Raw genomic sequence first — 13,331 nt, forward strand, 5'->3', positions numbered from 1 at the left:
CCAGTAGAACCTTCTGGGTCTTCCCACATAAGGGAGTCTCGTGTGCAAAATGCTCTTGTCATCCCTCCTATTCCATATAAACTGGATCAAGGGATGAGTTCCCAATCTTGGGGAACCTCTTCTTGCCTTAAAATCGTCTTTGCTGCCCCCATGTCAATCAAAAATTTAAAAGGAATATTGCCAATCTTTACTCTCATAGAAGGGTGACCTTGTTCTAAAACAGGAGTGGTCCACAAAATCTCAGGCCCCGAATTTGTAACATTCAGGGGCGAACCATCTTTATGAAATTGGGACCAACAATCTCTCTTCCAATGAAACCCCTTACGACATTTTGGACAAACAGTACGTGGTATCTGGCTCCCTGAGTGAAAGGGGGATGCTCTGGCTGGAGGCGTGGTTTCCCTGACTGGAGGCGTGGTAGCAACTTATCAGGACATTGGTTACACCAATGTCCTTGGCGACCGCCCTGAAAGCAGGCCCCGTTTTGCTTACGTGGGGCAACTGCATAGACCTGCTTCATAGCGGGTGCCCCATAATTGCCTGATGTAAGTTCCTGTGTCGCTAGAATACAATTATCTGGGTGTAGGTGTTTAAGATTAAGGCATACCTGACGGAACTGCGGTGTCATGCCTTCCCAGACAATAGAGCGCAGGAGTAGTGTGCGGACGTCAGGATTATAAACCTTTGTCTCTAAGCTTCTCTTCACCCTTGAGATGAAGCTTGCCAATGATTCATCAGAGCCTTGATGAAAAGAGTTAATGGGAGCTGACGGATCTACATCTGGTGTGGAAACCCTTTCCCATGCTTGTGTTGCACAGATTCGTACCTGTTCAAAATAACCGGTTGGAAACCTGGCTTCTGCCTGCTGAGCTCCAGATTCATAAGCTCCTGCTCCAAACAAAGCATCAGAATTCCATTCTACCTGTTTGTTACTATTTTCCTGCGATTGCCTAGAGCAATCATCGCGGAAGCATGCCTGCCACTGAAGATAGAGTGGGTCTGGGAGTGCAGCACGAGCCAGATATTTCCAGTCTTGTGGTGTATTTAAATGTTGGTAAAAACTCCTCAAGACGGACTAGGTCCATGGAGATTGCATTCCGTCCTCCCTGACTGCTTTTCTGAGTGTTGCAAAGTTTTTAGAGGAATATGGCTGCCATGGCTGAGGATTTTGTTTAGAAGGGGCCAAGTTTACCTGGAATGTGTGGATTTGATCCGATGGTGCGGGAGAGGGTGCTACAGAAGTGGAAAGTGCCGTAGAAACTGCTGTAGTGGCTGCAGGGGAGAATAAACGCATATCTACGGGTACAGAGCTCCCAGGGTGGACTGCACATTGTTTCAAATCCTTAAATGCTGAAAAAATATCCTTTAGCTCTCGTATCTCAGCCACTAGGTCCCTTAATAGTGACGTATCAAGAGGGGGCGGGGTCAGGGACGAGGAAGCCTCAGGCAGAACTGAAACAAGGGTGGCATGGGCTAGGGGCAGGGTCAGGAACATGGAAGCTACAGGCAGAGCTGAAACCGGGGAGGCAGGGGGGTTCAGGGTCGCAGAAACCTCAGGTGGAGCTGAAACCGCGGCAGCAGGGGCCGGGGGCAGGGTGAGGAAAACGGAAGCTGCAGGCGGAGCTGAAACCGGGGAGACAGGGGCCAGGGGGGGTTCAGGGAGGCAGAAACCTCAGGGGAAACTGAAACCGGGGAGACAGGGGCTGGGGGCGGGTTCAGGGATGCAGAAACCTCAGTCAGAGCTGAAACCTGGGCCGGGGGCGGGTTCAGGGACGCAGAAACCTCAGGCAGAGCTGAAACCTGGGCGGGAAACCTTTTTTCACTGAGAAACAGGCAGCAGACAGGTTACCCAGGCAGGGGAAAAAATAAATAAAAAGCTCTTTTTTTTTCTTTTTAACCATAGTGAATGACCATCTTCTGGGAAGTACAGGTTTTGAACCTGAAAACTCTGTCTGTCTGTGTCCTAGTCCACAGAAAGAGCCACTAGCCCAGCCAGATCTCACGCTCCGATGTGGTGTTTTTGCCAGTCAAAGGTCTGCACAGCGCACTAGGGATTGGGCGGCTTGAGACCCAAATGTTACATTGTAGATGGACTGTTTGCAGTTCTTGCTCCCCAGGACATTGGACTGCATCAACTCCCTCCCATACAGCATGAAAAAAAGACTCTTGACAACCTTGAAGCAAATGGAGTGGTGGCGAGGGGAGCTGGTAGCATGTCTGCGCTGCTCAATCCCAGGTGTCTGTGGGGTCCGTGGCAGAGGCTGTAAGGGGGATAGGGGGCAGAAGGAGACTGTTTGAGAGGCAAGCTGCAGGCAGGGGAGCCCGTGAGTGTGTGCAGGGCTCTGTGTGGGTTTGGTGGCAGGGGGTTAGGGCAGGTCCTTCTACTGGATGGTGAGATGGCAGCTGGGCTGGCCCTGGGCCCCCAGGGCTGAAGGGCAGAAGCAGGGTGGCAGTAAAGTAGCGCAGGGAGGCACACAGTAGATGTTAGTTGGGGAGCTGGGGGACAGAGGGCAAGGGGAAAGGGGGCATCCTTGAGGAGGGGTCTGGACTAGAGAGTGGGGGGAGCTGGAGGCATGGAAGGTCCCAGGAACCAGGGACTGACAGGAACAGATTCCTGCACCCACCCACTGTATAGAAGCTGCAGTAGCCAGAGCAGCAGCCCTGGCTTGCCTAGGCCAAGGGCCCTGAGTGAGTCCCTCTGAGGATGCGGAAGAGGAGGAGGAGGTGGAGGGGTTGGAGTAGGAGGAGGAGCAAGAGGAGGAGGCAGAAGAGGAGGAGGAGGAGCAGGAGAGCAGCTGTCAGTAGGCAACGGGATTAATAGAGGCCTCCATTACGGAGGCATGTGTCCAGGCAGGCACCCACCAACCCTCAGGGGCAGCTCAGGGCACCCAGGGACCTGGTGTGGGTATCTCTGGGGCGGGGACTGTCAGTCAGTCAGCAAGACGGTGTGTCAGTGCACATGGTGGGACAGGGGCCTGGCGGACCTTGGTCCCCCGCCCTGGACTGTCAGATGCCAGCCCCATGCCCAGACACACACCAATCTGCCCATAGCCCCTTGGCCCGGCCGACCAGCACCTGCTTTGGCCTGGGGCTCTGGCTCTGGTGGCTGGCCACCACCCCTCAGGTCAAGTTCAGGGTGGGGGTCATGGCTGCTGGTCAACTGGATGGGCAGGGTCCCCGTGGCCTAGCAACCACAGGAGCCCTCTGTGATGTCCTAGCCCCTGGCATTCTGTGCTGGCCACACTGGCACTGGGCAGCCCAACTGCTCTGCCACTAGGTCAGCCAGCAGGGCCCAGACGCCTAGGCCCTGGCACAGAGGGACGTAAGGATGGGAAGACAGTGCTGACCGACGAGGGACCTCAGGGACCTCTGGCAGCCAAGAGAAGACAGGTGGAGGTTTGCCCGGGATCCAGGGAGCCCAGGCCAGAGCTGCCTGCATGCCTGCCTGCCTTCCTGGATGTCTGTATGCTGCCTTTGTCCAGGTAGGTTTGTCACGTCCCCTCCACTCCTGTCCTCTCCTGTCCTCTCCTGTCCTCACCATCCACTCCCCTCTCCTCTCCTCTGCACTTTGCTTCTCTCCTTTCTCTGTCCTCTCTTCTGGGTGCCCTGCTCAACAGCTCCAGCACTTGTGATGGTTCTCCAGTGACAGCTGTTCGCAACCCCTTCCACCCCCTCCCTGCCCTTGACGTGACCCAGCTCACAGGGTCTCCTGCTTACCCCACCCACACCCACACCCACCAACACATTCCCTGGTTCAGCCTCTCTGCCCTATTCAGCCAAACTGGCCCCTTTGCAACCTACCTATGCATCATTGTTTGTCTTCATCATTCTAGGAGCAATCTCCTTTTGTACTTAGCTTGGTTGACTGGTGGATGGATGGATGGATGGATGGATAGCTGGATGGATAGCTGGATGGATAGCTGGATGGATAGTTGGATGGGTGGATGGATGGATGGACAGGTCAATGGATTGGTTTTGTAGAGGCAGAGTACCATCTAGGGGTACTTCAGACTGCTGGTGTCAGAGTCATAGTCTATGTCAAATGTAAAACATGAATTCATCAATAACAAAAATGAATAAGCACATAAATAAATAAATAAATATAAAAACCTGGTTAAAAAATACATGGCGTCTTTGCCTTTCTACATTTGGTATGCTGTGAGGATCTTAACAAGGAAAGCATTGTCCTGAGTAGCCCCTTTGAAGTAGTGGAATATTTCCTTTTCCTTTTTCTTTTTTGACTTTCTATTTTCTTGATTATTTATTGGAATAAATATACAGGAATTTAGAGGGAAGTGAGGGATAGAGAGTTTGAGACACAGAGAGAGACACCTGCAGCACTTCTGCACCACTTGTAAAGATTTCCCCTGGCATGTGGGTACCAGGTTCTTGAAGCCCAGTCATCCAGCTTTGTAACATGAGTGCTTAACTGGGTGTGGCACCACCAAGAAAGGAGAAATCTACAGGGCCGAGGTGGGGGTAAATAGCATAATTTTTATAGAAAGAGACTCTCATGCCTGAGGTTTCAAAAGTCTCAGGTTCAATCACTCGACACCATATCCCCCCCAACCACCATCCGGTGACAGAGAGAGATTGAGAGAGAGAGAGAGAGAGAGAGAGAGAGAGAAATCTACACACAGAGACTAACCAGAGCACTACTCAGCTCTGGTTTGTGGCCTTGTAGAATGAATCTGGCTGGCAATTTGAGGCCTCAGGGGAAAAAGTGAAGGTCTTTTGTATAACCAAATGTTATACAACTTCTTTTGTATAAACCAAACCGCCACCCCGGCCCCCCCTTTCCTTCTCCCCCCATCAGGGTCTTGTTTTTTCCATAAAACAACAAGAGCTGAGACAACATTGACAAGAATAACATTAACAACAACAACGGTAACAACAAGGGCAAAAAATGGGAAAAACAACCTCCAGGAGCAGTGGATATGTAGTGCAAGCAGGCACTGAGCGCCAGCCATAATACAAACAAATAGGCAAAAAAAGAAGAAAAAAAAAGAAAAAGAGAAAAGTAAAGAAAACAAGAGCTGAGCAGTGCTCTGGTAAAAATTAAAACATAACATTAGTGGGAGTCCGGCAATAGCGTAGCAAGTTAAGCGTGCTTGATGCAAAGCTCAAGGACGGGAGGAAGGATGCCGGTTCGAGCCCCCAGATCCCCACCTGCAGGGGAGTCGCTTCACAGGCAGTGAACACCCTCCTAGAATGGCAACAACAGCAACAGCAACAGCAACAGCAGTGCAGGGGGAGTGTTCTAGGAAAGGAAAAGTAGACCTAAGCGTCCTTTCTCTCCCCCCCCCACCCCCCCACCCAGGTTTATGCCTGTGGTTCCGTGCCTACAGTATGAATCCACTGCTCCTAGAGGCCATCCCCGCCCCCCCCCACTTTGTATGGCCCTGATTGTTCTTCATTACCATTGTTATTAATGCTGTCATTGTTGTCGGATAGGACAGAGAGAAATCCGGAGAGGAGGGGAAGACAGAGATGGGGAGAGAAAGATAGACATGTTGGGGTAGGGGTTGGGAGGGGGCTTGACTGTAGCGCTGTGGTTTGGGAGCACATGGTACAAAGTGCAAGGACCAGGGTGGGCATCCCAGGTCGAGAGCCTCTCACTTGGCGGTGGGGGTGGGGGGAGGCTCGAATAAGCGGTGAAGCGGGTCTGCAGGTCTGCTCCCTGCCATGTGTACTTAACCCTCTGCACTACCACCCGGGCCTCCCCAGTCCCTCCATTCTTTCCAGAGAGAGAAAGAGACAGAGACAGAGACAGAGAGACAGAGAGAGATAGAGACGAGTACAGGGTGTGAGAAAGACATGAAAACAACACGCCACTGCCTTTGGAGTTCCATCTCTTTTTTTTTTTTTTAATATTTATTTTATTTATTTATTCCCTTTTGTTGCTCTTGTTGTTTTATTGTTGTAGTTATTATTGTTGTTGTCGTTGTTGGATAGGACAGAGGGAAATGGAGAGAGGAGGGGAAGACAGAGAGGAGGAGAGAAAGATAGAAACCTGCAGACCTGCTTCACCTCCTGTGAAGAGACTCGCCTGCAGGTGGGGAGCCAGGGTTCGAACCGGGATCCTTATGCAGGTCCTTGTGCTTTGCGCCACCTGTGCTTAACCCACTGCGCTACAGCCCGACTCCCAGTTCCATCTCTTTTCATCCTCAGTGGTTCTCACTGTGGTTTCTTAGATTTCTTCCTATGAAATGAAAAGTTACATTGTGGCAGTCCAGAAGGTTGCGAGGTGGATAAAGTATTGGACTTTCAACGACGAGGAGGTCCTGAGTTTGACCCCTGGCAGCACATGTACCAGAGTGATGTCTGGCTCTTTCTCTGTCTCCCGTCGTATCTTTCTGCTTCAGAAATAAGTACAATCTTAAAAAAAAAAAAATTAAATGAAAATAAAGTGACAAACCTTTGTGTCCTGAACCCTATCACCATGTAAATGGATAGTTTTAGTGATGCCTCCATCAGAGGGCATGTGTCACGTGGTGAGGGGACTGAAGGCAAGAAGGGAGAGAGTGAGAAAATAAATAATTTAAAAAGGGATGGTAGTGGTGGTGGTAGAGGAGGAGGAGAAGGAGGAGGAAGGGGGGGGCCCAGTCAATGAATTAAAGTGAGGCAGTCAATTAATTAATTTCTCAAAAATCAATTTTTTTCCGGGCACGGGGTAGGTGTATTTAGGAAACTATATACCCCTCCCAAAGGGGAGAGGGGTGAATTCTTAGAAAAGAAAGGAGAGGCCTAATCCCTCCACCTTTTATGTGTGTGTATGCCTGTGTTTGGGGGGGGATGTCAATGTGTAAATGGCCTTTATACACACATGCACATACACGCACCAACATCTGTGGAGTTCCACCTATTTTCATCTTTGTTGCTGTCTCATACACTCTTGGATGTTCTCATTTTAAATATAAAATGATATTTTAGTCTGAGCCTTTTCTGAACACATGCAAAGAAATGGCATTTTTCCGGGTTACTCTCATCCATCTCTCTCTCTCCCTCCCTGCCCCCCCAAAGTATTTTATTAGAGATGGGACTTAGAACAAAAAAGTGTGTGTGTGTGTGTGTGTGTGTGTGAGAGAGAGAGAGAGAGAGAGAGAGAGAGAGAAGAGAGAGTTGTGTATATACATGTCTTCCACACTTTTCACCATTAACAAAGGAATAGGTTTATCACAGAGACTCTCATGCCTGAGTCTCCCAAGTACCAGGTTCGATTCTCCACCCACCCCAACATAAAGGAGAGTTGAACAGTGCTGGGGTGGGGGGCAAGAAGGAGGATAAACAAGGGCAACAAAAGGGGGAAAAATGGGCCCCGGGAGCAGAGATTCATGGTGCAGGCAAGGAGCCCAGCAATAACCCTGGAGGGATAAGAAGGAGAAGGAGAAGGAGGAGAAGGAGAAGGAGAAGGAGAAGGAGGAGGAGGAGAAGGAGAAGGAGGAGAAAGATAAATAGATATAATATATATATATATATATATATATATATATATATATATATATATATTTCATTTCAATCATAGGAACGGAGGCACTGAAATAGGCAGATGGGAACACTGGTCTTTTCTGGTTTGACAGTGGTGTGCTTTGCCTTGGGACATCTGGGGCCTCTAGCCAGAAAAGGCATGGTGGTATGCAGCAGGCTCACAGGAGACCTTTCTCTCTCTCTCTCTCTCTCTCTCTCTCTTTCTCTGTTTCCTTCCTTCCTCCCTTCCTTCCTTCCTTCATGGGGGGTGTTGTTAATGGTTTACAGTCGATAGAAAAATACAACAGTTTGTACATGCACAACATGTCTCATCTTTCCACATAACTCTTCAACCCCCTCTAGGTTCTCCTCTCCCATCATGTCCCAAGAGCTGAAGACTGCCCCCCCGACCCCGACCTCCCCCAGAGTCTGTTACTTCCCTGCCATAGATGACAGACTGACATATTTCTCTCATTAGTATTTCAATGCTGGAAGCAAAGAGCTTGTTCATGGCTCCGCCTCCTCCGCCTCCGCCTCTGCCTCCGCCTGCATCTGTAGCCTCTGGTTTCCCCTCCCCTGCGGAAGAAATTTCTTTTATTCATTTATTTTATTTTTCATGGGGAAATGACCACTGACCACAAGTTGGGGAGATGGAGAGCAGGAGGTGTGTCCTTTCTAGAAACAGATAGTGTTTTTGTAAGGAGAATGAATGAATGAAGGAAGGAAGGAAGGAAGGAAGGAAGGAAGGAAGGAAGGAAGGAACTGGATCTCACCAGTGTGGACCATCCTTTCAAAGGCTTCATTCAGATACAGATAGTCCCAGCTTTGGGGTGGGATGGTGTTTTTTATCTTCCCTCAACACTCAACTGTTGTTGTTGTTGTTGTTTCCAAGCTGCAGAGAGAGGGGGGATGAAATGTGCTTTCTTTTTTCTTTTCTTTCTTTTTTTTGTTTTTTGTTTGTTTGTTTGTTTTGTTGTTGTTTTCAAGTTGAGGTAGCGCGAACTGTTTTCCTGCAGCCAAAGTAGTCCAGCATGAAATTTAGTGGGGGGTGGGTGTTTGTAGAGGGAGGAGAAGAAAAATTAAAAGAGAAAGTAAGCAAGCAAGCAAGCAAGCAAAGAAAGGGTGAGTGAAAGAGCATAATGTTTATGCAAACAGACTCAAGCACTGAGACTCCAAGGTCCCAGGTTCCAGCCCCCACACCACCATAAGACACAGCTGAGCAGTGCTGTTGGGAAAAGGAGGAGGAGTAGGAGGAGGAGGAGAAGGACACACCCTGCTTTCTGTATTATTTCCTCTTCTTTTATAAGTAGTGAAGCAGGGCTTCAGGTGTCTCTCTTTCTCTCCCCCACTCCCCCACCCCTTCCCTCTCAATTTCTGGCTATCTCTATCCAAGACATAAAGATAATTAAGTGATCTGGGAGGTGGCCTGATGGATAGAGCATGAGGCCCCCGAGTTCAACCCCCCAGTAACATATGTACCAGGGTGATATCTGGTTCTTTCTGTCTCCTCCTGTCATTCTAATAAATAAATAAATAAATAAATAAATAAATAAAGGAGTCAGTCGGGCATGAGCACAGCAGGTCAAGCGTGCACGTGGCACAAAGGGCAAGGACCACCAGTGTGAGGATCCCGGTTCAAGCACCTGGCTCCCCACCTGCAGGGGAGTTAGTTGCTTCACAAGCAAGCAGTGGTGAAGCAGGTCTGTCTGCAGATGTCTATCTTTCTCTCTGTCTTCCCCTCCTCTCTGTACTATCCAACAATGGCGACGAAAATAAACCAAAGACAACAAAAGGGAATAAATAAGTAAATAAATAAAATATTTTTAAAAGATAATTTGTTTATCTTGAGAGAGAGAGAGAGATGCACAGCCTTCTCTTCTCCCCTGACACCCCACCCCCCAACACACACACACACACACTATCTGTTAATCTCTCTCAGGCGTTTAATAGACAATGAATATACTAAAATACAATCAGACACAAGAGAAAGGGACCCCGGTGATAGCAAGATTATGCAAAAGACTTTCATGTATTGGACTCCTCTGAGGTTACAACTTCAGTCAGTCCCTGGTGCCTTCACAAAACCTGTAGGTGCAAGACAGGGAATCCTGTTCCTCAGTAGCTCTTGAGATGAACAACAGCAGAAATAAGGCTTTGTGACACACAACCCCCAGCTTTATTTATTCATACATTCAGCAAGCAAGCAAGCAAGCAAGCAATGTGTGTTGTTCCCCTCCCCCAGTTTTATTTTCTAAAGGAATGTGTGTGTGGTCTTGGACAGACATGATACATATTATATACAGACATTTCTTTTCTGCTCATATATAAAAATATATAGATATATAAATCCAGTGAATAAAAAATGGCGGGGGTGAGGGAAAGGAAATTGGGGGCGGTGGCTACCTACCAGGTACCCTTTCTCTGAGGAATCCCCAACACTCTGCTCACCACCACCCTTCACCCTTCACTTCACTCCACTCCACCGCAACCCACCCACTCATTTACAATGCAAATTTATGGCCAGAAAGATACAAAGTGTTGCCTAGCAGGGGTAGAGAGGATAATGGTTATGCTAAGAGACCCTCATTCCTGAGGCTCAACAACCATGGCCAGGAAGCCTGTGGAGATTCAAGGAGCCAGAGTGCAACATCATTCAGACTTCTGTTCCAACTCACAAATTCTTCTGCCAGAGACTAAGTCCCAGGGGAGTGCTGGTCGACCCGCCTGCTCCACAAAGCTGCAGTCCAGGAAACGGGTGGCGGGGTGGCGGTGTGGCACGGTGGCGGGATCCTAAGGCGGACTTCATCCAGCGATTAAGTCCCAAGGGAGTTCTGGTCGACCCGCCGGCTCCACAACGAAGGCAGTCTGAGATTCGGGATCCAGGGGTGCCACGGCGGACTTCATCCAGATGCCCTGTTGATCCGCGGCTCGCTCCACCAGCGACCAAGTCCCAAGAGAGTGCTGGTCGACCCGCGAGCCGCTCTGCCAGCGACCAAGTCCCAAGGGACTGATGGTCGACCCACCGGCTCCACAACGAAGGCGGTCCGGGGTCCGGTGTCCGGTGTCCGGGGGTGCCACGGCGGACTTCATCCAGAAGCACGGTGGACCCTCGAGCCGCTGCGTCAGCGACCAAGTCCCAAGGGACTGCTGGTCGACCCGCCACCTCCACAACCGCGGCCCGATGATCCATCTGGTGGCCGCGCTGCGACAGCGGACTCTGCCGCCATCTCGGGAGCGGGCTGCTGGTCGACCCCACGGCCGGTCTGGGAGGAAGGGCGCGAGCACCGCGCCGAAGACTCGAGGCGCTTTGCCACCCCCCCACACCCGCCTCCGGGGCAGAGGGTGGGCGGGCGGGCAAGAGCGCCGGCGAGGGCCCGGCGGCGGGCGTTCCCGCGAACGAGTCGCCGCACTCGTGGAGTGCGCCGCGTCTCCCCCCCTCCTCCTGAGCCCTGACACCCAGGCAAAGATGGATGGGAGAAGGTAGGGCAGGGCAGGGGCCGGACGGGATGGATGGATGGACCGACCCCGCCCCTGCACCTCCCCCCCCAGAGGGTGGGAGAGAGCTAGAGCGAGACAAACCCTTGTGTCAAGGGCTGACTTTCAATAGATCTCAGCGAGGGAGCTGCTCTGCTACTTATGAAACACTGTCCCAGAAGCAGGTCGTCTACGAATGGTTTAGCACCAGGTTCCCCACGAACATGCGGTGCATGACAGGCGAGGGGGCGGCCGCCTTTCCGGCCGCGCCCCGCTTCCCAGGACGAGCGGCTATCCGCACCGGGCCACGGTCCCGAACGCGCGGCCGCGGCGGCAGCGGCGACCGACCGGTCGACCGGCTGGCCTCAAGCTGCCCGCCCGCGCGCCTGCCCGGGTAGCCCCGCGGCTCGGCCCGGCCCGGCACGGCCCGGCCCGGCCCAGACCAGACCAGAACCACTTCCGCGGGCGGAGGCTCCGGCAGGCCTGACCGGCTGGCATCAAGACGCCCGCCCGCGCGCCTGCCCAGGCAGCGCCGCGGCGGTGTCGCCAGGCCGGCAACACTCACTCCCCTAGTAAACTGCACTATGGCATGCGTCCAGAGAGTGGTATGCGCACAGGCCACCGGGGGCGCGACAGGCAGGCTCGACAGCCTGGCTCCTGGAACTCTCGCCCGGCCAAGCGCAGCCAGATCTCTCCCCTCTGCCTCTGCAGCCGGAACTCGAGAGGAGGCGGCGGCAATATAGAAGCGGCTGCCAGGGGGCACCCTACACTCATCCCCTTGAGCCGAGAAAGTGAAAGGCCGCCCGCGGCGGCGGCGGCGGAGGAAGCCCGCGGACCCCGGCAGGATCGCTGAGACGGCGGCCCCCGGCAGGATCAGGACGCGCGCGCGCACACACACACACACACACACACGGCCAAGCCGGAACCCGGGAGGATCGCCGAGACGGCGGCCCCCGGCACGATCAGGGCGCGCGCGCGCACACACACACACACTCACACACACACACACACACACACACACACACACACACACACACACACACACGACCAAGCCGGAAATGCATTCCTGAGTGCGTGACTGAGTGACAGAGGGAGGGAGTGCATGGAGGGCAGGGAAACGGGGGAGGAGGGAGGGAGGGACCCAGGTGGGAGGGAGTCCAGGAGCAAAGGTTAGTGACTAAAGCAGCGGTGAGGGCAGTGGTGGCAGGACCCAGGCAGGAACCTGGCTCCTTGCATTTCTTTCTCTGTGTGCTTAACCGGGTGCACCGACACCAGGCCCCCCAATCTTTCTTTCTGAACTAGGGGGAGGTGTATTTAGAAAACTGTACATCCCTACCCCTAAAGTGTGTTTGGGGGAGAGGGAACAGTAAGTGTTGGGGGGGTCTAGGTAGTTAGTCCCTCTATGGAGAGAGAGAAAGAGAGAGAAGAGGGGTGTGGGAAGGACACCTTTGGAGATCCCTATGGTTTATTGGATTTCTTTCTTTTAAATGAAAAGTTACAGTTTATGCTGAACCCCTTACAATGTATCCAGATTGTTATATTGAAGAGTAGATTTAAAAAACAAAAAGGAGGGGGGAAGGCAGGAGGGACAGTCCAGAATATTGCTGAGTTCTGGCAACTGGTCTTGGTCTGTGGGGATCCCACCTGAGACCTCAGCTCCCTCTCTCAAATGAAAATAGATAGATAGATAGAGTCGGGGGTTGGGTGGTGGCTTGGCACACTGGGTTAGGCACACATAGTATGCAATGGAAAAAAATACACACACACACACACACACACACACACACACACACACATATTCCCCTCCCGAGTTATTGCTGGGGCTTGGTGCCTGCACCGGGATTCCACTGCTCCTGGAGGCCTTTTTTTTCTTCCCCCCTCTCAGTTTTGTTGCCCTTGTTCATATATATTTTTTTAAAAAAAGAAAAGTCAGTCAATCAATCAAAAATAAATGCTTTTAAAAATTGTATTTATTCCATTTTATAAATAAAACTTAAGAAATTATGTATTTGTGAGAAAGGAGAAATCTACAGGGCTGGGGTGGGGGTAAATAGCATAATGGTTATAGAAAGAGACTCTCATGCCTGAGGTTTCAAAAGTCTCAGGTTCAATCACTCGACACCATAACCCCCCCAGCCACCAACTGGTGAAAGAGAGAGAGATAGAGAGAGAGAGAGAAATCTACACACAGAGACCAACCAGAGCACTACTCAGCTCTGGTTTGTGGCCTGTTGTGGAATGAATCTGACTGGCACTTTGAGGCCTCAGGGGAAAAAGTGAAGGTCTTTTGTACAATCAAAGATAATACAACTTCTTTTGTATAAACCAAACCCACACCCCTGCCCCCCTTTTCTTCTCCCCCCCATCAGGGTCTTGTTTTTTCCATAAAA

The sequence above is a fragment of the Erinaceus europaeus genome, chromosome 13 (assembly GCF_950295315.1).
Source record: "Erinaceus europaeus chromosome 13, mEriEur2.1, whole genome shotgun sequence".
In the NCBI taxonomy this organism is placed as follows: Eukaryota; Metazoa; Chordata; class Mammalia; order Eulipotyphla; family Erinaceidae; genus Erinaceus; species Erinaceus europaeus.